Genomic DNA, 7337 nt, shown 5'->3' on the forward strand with positions numbered 1-7337 from the left:
CCAAGGCTGAGCAAAGTGTCTCAGCATAGGCCCCAGGCTCCAAAAAGCCAGCCCATGCACCAAGGACAGGTCCCAGCTCCACTGCCTGGGGGCCTCCTGAACAGTTCAAGCTAATCAACTGTCTCACTTATCCAGAGGGCCTGGTCCAGTTCCATGGGGGCTCCTCAGCCACTGGTTCACAGTTCATGTGTTTCCACTAGTTTGGCTATTTGTCCCAGTGCTTTTCCCAATTGTGGTCTCAATATCTCTTGCTCATACAATCCCTCCTCTCTCTCACTGATTGGACTCCTGGAGCTCCACCTGGGGCTCGGCTGTGGATCTCTGCATGTGCTTCCACCAAACATTGGATGAGAGTTTTATCATGACAGTCAGGGTGTTGGGCCGTCTGATCACCAGAGCAGGTCGGCTCAGTCACTCGCTTGACCATTGCCAGTAGTCTACAGTGGAGGTATCTTGGTGGATTTCTGGGCACCTCTATAGCACTCTGCTTCTTCCTATTCCCCTGGAGTCTTCATTCATCATGGTATCTCCCTCTTCATTCTCCCACACTGCTCCTGATCTAACTGGGACCTCCCTCTCTCCTAAGCTCTCTTTCCCCTGACCCTTGCCCTCCATTACCCCATCCCACCCCCAGTTTGCTCATGTAGATCTCATCATCTATTTCTCTGTCATTGGGTGATCCCTGTGTCTCTCTTAGGGTCCTCTTTACTAGGTAGCCACCCTGGAGTTCTGAGTTGCAGTCTGGTTGTCCTTTGCTTTACATCTAGTATCCACTTATGAGGGAGTAGGCACCATGTTTGTCTTTCTGAGTCTGGGTTGCCTCACTCAGGATGATTTTTTTCTAGATCCATCCATTTGCCTGCAAACCTCATGATGTCATTGTTTTTCTCTGCTTAGTAGTACTTCATTGTGTATATGTACCACATTTTCTTAATCCATTCTTCAGTTTAAGGGTTTCCAGGTTCTGGCTATTACAAACAATGCTGCTATGAACATAGTTGAGCATGTGCCCTTATGGTATGATTGAACATTCCTTGGGTATATGCCCAAGAGTGGTATGGCTGGGTCTTGGGGAAGATTGATTTCCAATTTTCTAAGAAAGTGTCATATTGATTTCCAAAGTGGCTGTACAAGCTTGCATCCCCACCAGCAGTGGAGGAGAGTTCCCCTTGCTCCACATCCTCTCCAGCATAAGCTTTCTTCAGTGCTTTTGATCTTAGCCATTCTGACGGGTGGAAGGTGGTATCTCAGAATCATTTTGAATTGCATTTTCCTGATGACTACAGATGTTGAGCAATTCCTTAAATGTCTTTCAGCCATTTGAGCTTCCTCTGTTGAGAATATTGTTTAGTTATATAGCCCATTTTTTAATTGCACTGTTGGGTATTTTGAAGTCTAATTTCTTGAGTTCTTTATATATTCTGGATTTCAGCCCTCTGTCAGATGTGGGGTTGATCTTTTCCCATTCTGTAGGCTGTTGTTTTGTCTTATTGACTGTGTCCTTTGCCTTACAAAAGCTTCAAGAGGTCCCATTGATTGATTGTTTCTCTCAGTGTCTGTGCTATTGGTGTTATATTTAGGAAGTTATCTCCAGTGCCAATGCATTCAAGACTACTTCCTTTTTCTGCTCTTTCTATGATGCACAGATATTATTTTGTAAATACAATGAAGAGGGAAAATGGAAAACTCAGTCTTTCCTGGATAAGTAATGATCATACAGTCAGAGCCTTTGATGTGACCTCAGTTGGGTGATTTGGGAGCAGACTTTTTTTTACAATTTTTTTTTCTTGGCTAATTTTTTAAAATTACATTTGTGTTTTAATTTTACATATCAGTCATGGGTTCCCCTGTCCTCTCCCCTCCCGCCCCCACCCCCACATTTCCCCCATCCCCTCCCCTCCATTCCCATCTCCTCTAGGGCCAAGACTCCCCTAGGGATTCATTTAAACTTGGTGGATTCAGTACAGGAAGGTCCAGTCCCCTCCTTCCAGGCTGAGCAAAGTGTCCCTGTGTAAGCTCCAGGTTCCAAACAGCCAGCTCATGCCCTAAGGACAGGTCCCAGTCTCACAGCCTGGATGTCTCCCAAACAGTTCAAGCTATTCAATTATCTCACTTATCCAGGGGGCCTGATCGAGCTGGGGGCTCCACAGCCTTTGGTTTACAATTCATATGCTTCCTTTCGTCTGGCTACTCCTCCCCATGCTTTTTCCAATCCTGGGCTCAACAATTCATACTCCCACAGTCCCTCCTCCTTCTCGACACCTGGACACACGCAGCTCCACCTGGGGCCTGGCTGAGGATCTCTGCATCTACTTCCATCAGTCACTGGATGAGAGTTCCAGCCCGACTGTCAGGGTGTTTGGCCATCTGATCACCAGACTAGGTCAGATGATGGCATGTACCTCTTAAACTCTATGGTAGTTTCATGGACAATGTTTGTTTCTAGTTGCAAAACCTCATCCTTTCATTAAAACATTTCTTTTTGGTAAAGCCAATTGGGAAACACAGATCATCCATGTTCTTCCTCTCAACCCAGCACTGAAAAATCTTCCCAACATTTAGTGAACTTGGGTTCAGATGGCATCATTACTAAGGGTATTAAATAACCATGAATAATTGCTGTGGGATGTTCTGTATGTTAAATGTGTTGCTCTGATTAGTTAATAAATAAAACACTGATTGGCCACTAGCCAGGCAGGAAGTATAGGCAGAACAAGGAGAGAGGAGAATTCTGGGAAGTGGAAGGCTGAGGCAGAGAGACACTGCCAGCCACCATGAAAGTGAGATGTAAGGTACCAGTAAGCCACAAGCCAAGTGGCAAAGTATAGACTAATAGAAATGGGTTAATTAAAGATATAAGAACAGTTAGCAAAAAGCCTGCCATGGCCATGCAGTTTGCAAGCAATATAAGTCTCTGTGTGTTTACTTGGTTGGGTTTGAGCAGCTGTGGGCCTGGTGGGTAAGAGAGATTTGTCCTGACTGTGGGCCAGGCAGGACTGGGGAAAACTCTAGCTACAAATAAAGTCTTCCTTGTCTATTTGCAGTTGCCTTGTGTCATTTCTGTTTTGAAGTCCTTTGGGGATTTGTCCTTCTTTATCTCTAAGGCCATAACTCTATGCCTGACTTGTTAGTCCTAGTTGAGTCCCACCATGGCAGGCATTTTCCACTAGTTAAACTTGTTTGTGATGGTGAGCATTCATTTGTGCATTGAATTTGAGTTCTTCAAAAATGTACTAAAAGACCTGGGCTTTACCTCTGAAGTATCATTTACAAATTACAGTGCTTCCCCAAGCCAACAAGTTTCCTCAGAGCTCTCTTCATGTCCTTGTTCTGCAAGCTGCAGATAAAAGGGTTGAGCGTGGGGTGACCATTGTGTAAACAATGGATGCCACTATTCCAGTGTCTGCAGAGTAGGAGGATGATGCCTGGAAACACACCAGAAAGATAGTTCCATAGAATAGAGTGACTACTGTCAGGTGTGAACCACAGGTAGAGCAGACTTTGTGCTTTCCTTCAGCAGGGGAGATCCTGAGGATGGTGTGCATGATGTGGCCATAAGAGACCAGGACACAGATGAGAGGCCCACACCTGAGAGGGCAGCTCCAGCAAACATCATGAGCTGAAAGGTCTGGGTGTCTGAGCGAGCTTGAGGACTGGGAGTAGATCACAGAAGTGTGGGATGGAGTGGGAGGCACAGGAGACATGAACCATCTGGAGTGTGAGCGAAAAGGCCAGGAGGTTGGAGCAGAGCCAGCATGTGGTCACCAGAAACAGGCATCTTTGGGGACACATGATAGTGGTATAGTGTAGAGGAAGGCAAATGGCCACATAGTGATCATAGGCAATCACAGCCAATAGGAAGTCATCCAGCAGGGCCAGGACCATGAAGAAATACATCTGCAGAAGGCACCCAGTATGGGAAATGGTGTGAAGCTGGGTTTGGATGTTGGCCAATACTTTGGGGACAATGGTGCTGGTGCAGCAGGTATTGATGAAGGACAGGTTGGCCAGGAAGAAGTACATGGATGTGTGAAGGTGTGGGTCAGAGCCAATGGCCAGGATGATAAGCAGATTCCCCAAAAGGGTGATCAGGTACATTGCCAAGAAGAGTGTGAACAGGAGAGGCTGCTGCTCTGGGTCCTCAGAAAAGCCCATAAGCAGGAAGTCAGAGATGACCGTTTGGTTTCTAGTTTCCTTCTAAGGCAGATAAATTAGTAAGGGGTTAAATAATCTGGTCTTTTAAAAAAGTCACAGATTCCAAAGACTTTGTAGCCCCTTGTTCCTTACTAAGGCCACTAAGAATGACTAGTTCTTAAAACTTTTCATGTGTAAATATGTATGACTATTAGGAGTGTGCCTGGTTATGATGAAACAGTCAGAAGGGAGGTCATTGGCTTCATCATCACTGTATTGCATCAAGTTCTCTCTGAAGACTGAACTGCAGTTTTTCTCATATACATCCCATCCCCCTCTGTGCGTGTGTGAGTGTTCTGCCAGCCTACATGCATGTATGTCTACCATGTGTATGCCCAGTGCCCAAAGAGGCCAGAAAAGGGCACTGGACACCCTGAAACTGGAGCTACTGTGTGAGTGCTGGGCACTGAATTGGATCCCCTATAAGCACATCTAGTGCTTTGAATTGCTGAGCCGCCACTCCAGTCCCCAAACTGGAATTCATACCTCTTCAATCTTGGCTCCTTTATAAAGACACTTAATAATACAGTTTCATCCTCAGTCCCTTAGGTCAGAGTTCATATAAGGTCATTTATTTCTAAAACTTAATAGAGAGTACAAAAGATTCTCCTTCTTTCTCCCTTCCTCAGACCCTTCCTCTGTCCCTCTCTTTCTCTCTTTTTTTCTCTACATGCATTTTAAGGCAGACAGAAGCAAAATAATTTCTTCACAGAGAAGCTAGCTGAGATAGACATGCTGGCATGCTCTAGCCCCTTGCTTCTGATCACCACTGTAGTGAGTTAATGCAGTGTGAATCTGAAAATACATCATTTCCACTTCATCCTCACCTCACCATCAATACTTTCCACTTTAGGATTAGGATTCCCTAGAGATCAGAAAAGAATCCTCTCTGTCCTCATTTGCAGGCTGACTGTGTGGGCTAGTTTCCTCTCTGAGTCACTTTTCATCCGCATGTATGACTTCTTCACACTGTGCTGTCATTATTGAGACAAGCACCGGATAATTAGGGATGGTGAGCAATTCCTTAAATGTCTTTCAGCCATTTGAACTTCCTCTGTTGAGAATTCTCTGTTTAGTTCTATAGCCCATTTCTTAATTGGTCTGTTGGGCATTTTGATGTCTAATTTCTTGAGTTCTTTATATATTCTGGATATCAGCCCTCTGTCAGATGTGGGGTTGGTGAAGACCTTTTCCCATTCTGTAGGCTGCCACTTTGTCTTGTTGACCGTGTCCTTTGCTCTACAAAAGCTCATTTTCAACAGGTCTCATGAGCTGGCTGTTTGGAACTTGAGGCTTACACTGGGACACTTTGCTCAGCCTGGAAGGAGGGGACTGGACCTGCCTGTACTGAATCCACCAAGTTTAAATGAATCCCCAGGGGAGTCTTGGCCCTGGAGGAGATGGGAATGGAGGGGAGGGAATGGAGGGGAATGGTAGGGATGGGTGCGGGAGGGGGGAGGACAGGGGAACCCATTAAAACACAATATAATAAAAAAAAGGGGAAAAAAAGGCTGGAGAGATGGCTCAGCCATTAAAGGCTAGGCTCACAACCAAAAATATAAGAGACAAGCACCCATGAAAAGCTGTGTTTCTCTGTGTGGGGAGTCATTCTAGGATTAGTAGTCATTGATGAGATGGGAGCCTGGGACACAATGCAATGGGAAGCATCAGCTAATGTGTTTCCCAGTTTTGTTCCTCACATGCTTTGAAGTTTAAAAATGTAGTTAAAAATCTTACCTGAGACATTTGATGAGAAGCTCAAATGCTGGCTGGGATTATCAAGTTTCTTCATGAATCATTGTGTGTAATCCAAAAGAAATATTTCAGCATTGCTGCTCCATGGTGTGGAGGAGCAAATGAAGAAAACATTAAGTGACAGCTGGGGCTAACATCATGTGTGTTTAGCCCAGTGGTTAAAATAAATATTCTCACAGTGTGACAGGACTCCCCCACTCTTTACTCTGAGTATAGATGTTGAGAACATCTCTTAACTTCTCTAACTTTGTTTTACACATCTGTTTAAGTGGGATAATAATATGGTAGTATAGAATGTTATGACAATTAAGTTTGATAATGATTAAATTATTTAGAATAAACCTAGCACATAGAAAGTACTTAGTAAAATATTATTGAAATAATTGCTAATTTTAATAAAAAGGCATTTTTGTTGTGTCCTTTTTACAATCTGAAGGTTGGTTTTATAATGTCACTATTAAGTGAGAATTATTGGAACCATCCTCCATCCCCCCTTCATCTTTGAGTAGTTGTGAATCTCAGAATAATCCATGGAAAAACATTCATTTTTGGCATATGGAAAGTACACATCAACTTGTCAAGTAACTTAATCATTACAGCCAAAATATTCTTATAACACACCAGTAATAAATAGGATAGGCATCAGTTATTAGCCCGTAAAGTGCTGGACCAAGAAGAACCTCATGAATATCAAGCATTTTTACTAATATGAATTAAAATAGAAGGGTGAAGTGGTCCTGAGAGTGTCATATTATCCTTGACGCCTCACATGGTGATCAGAGGGCCAGAAAATGATTGCCAAAAAGGAAGACAGGAAGAAGAGAAAGAAAATAGAGTCTATGTGTATGTATAAAGACATGTTCCATGAATCATAGGTAGAATCTGTTTTCCTTTCCTGCTCCAATCCCAAGTCTTACCTAGAGTTCAGGCCAGTCTTTACCACCAAGGCAGTGAAGTTCACTGCCTCATTGTTATCCCAAGAAAACATGACTGTAGTCACAGTGTCTGTCTTGTTTGTAGATGTGGTGCAGACTGAAGTCTCAGGTCTTTAATGACTCTCAGGCCTGAGAGTCAGGAAGAAGTGGTGATTTCCATATGCAATGTCTCCTGGGGCCCAGTCCCAGACCTGCCAGTTACACAGATAGGGCAACTGTCTAATGACCAGCTGTCTCCTCTGGATTATGGTCCCATGAGTCCATCCATGTCACTAATAACTCTATTCAGAGTGACCAGGGCTGGAACGCATGGGGCCTTTGGGCTTGCTTTTCTTCTGGGCTTCTGGTTGATGTCATTTCTTATGCTGAATGGAGTCTTCCCTGTTGTGGAAGTCATGATTTCTAATCAGAGTCCAGTCATCATGTATGAAATATGCATGCTTCAGAAAATAA

The 7337-nt window shown here is 44.0% G+C and overlaps 1 pseudogene; it reads right to left on the reverse strand.

Moving 5' to 3' along the window:
* Positions 1–3267: 3267 nt before the first annotated feature.
* LOC118581217 lies at positions 3268–4098 on the reverse strand (annotated as a pseudogene).
* Between the last annotated feature and the right edge of the window lie 3239 nt (positions 4099–7337).

Source organism: Onychomys torridus, chromosome 4, assembly GCF_903995425.1.
Source record: "Onychomys torridus chromosome 4, mOncTor1.1, whole genome shotgun sequence".
Classification (NCBI taxonomy): Eukaryota; Metazoa; Chordata; class Mammalia; order Rodentia; family Cricetidae; genus Onychomys; species Onychomys torridus.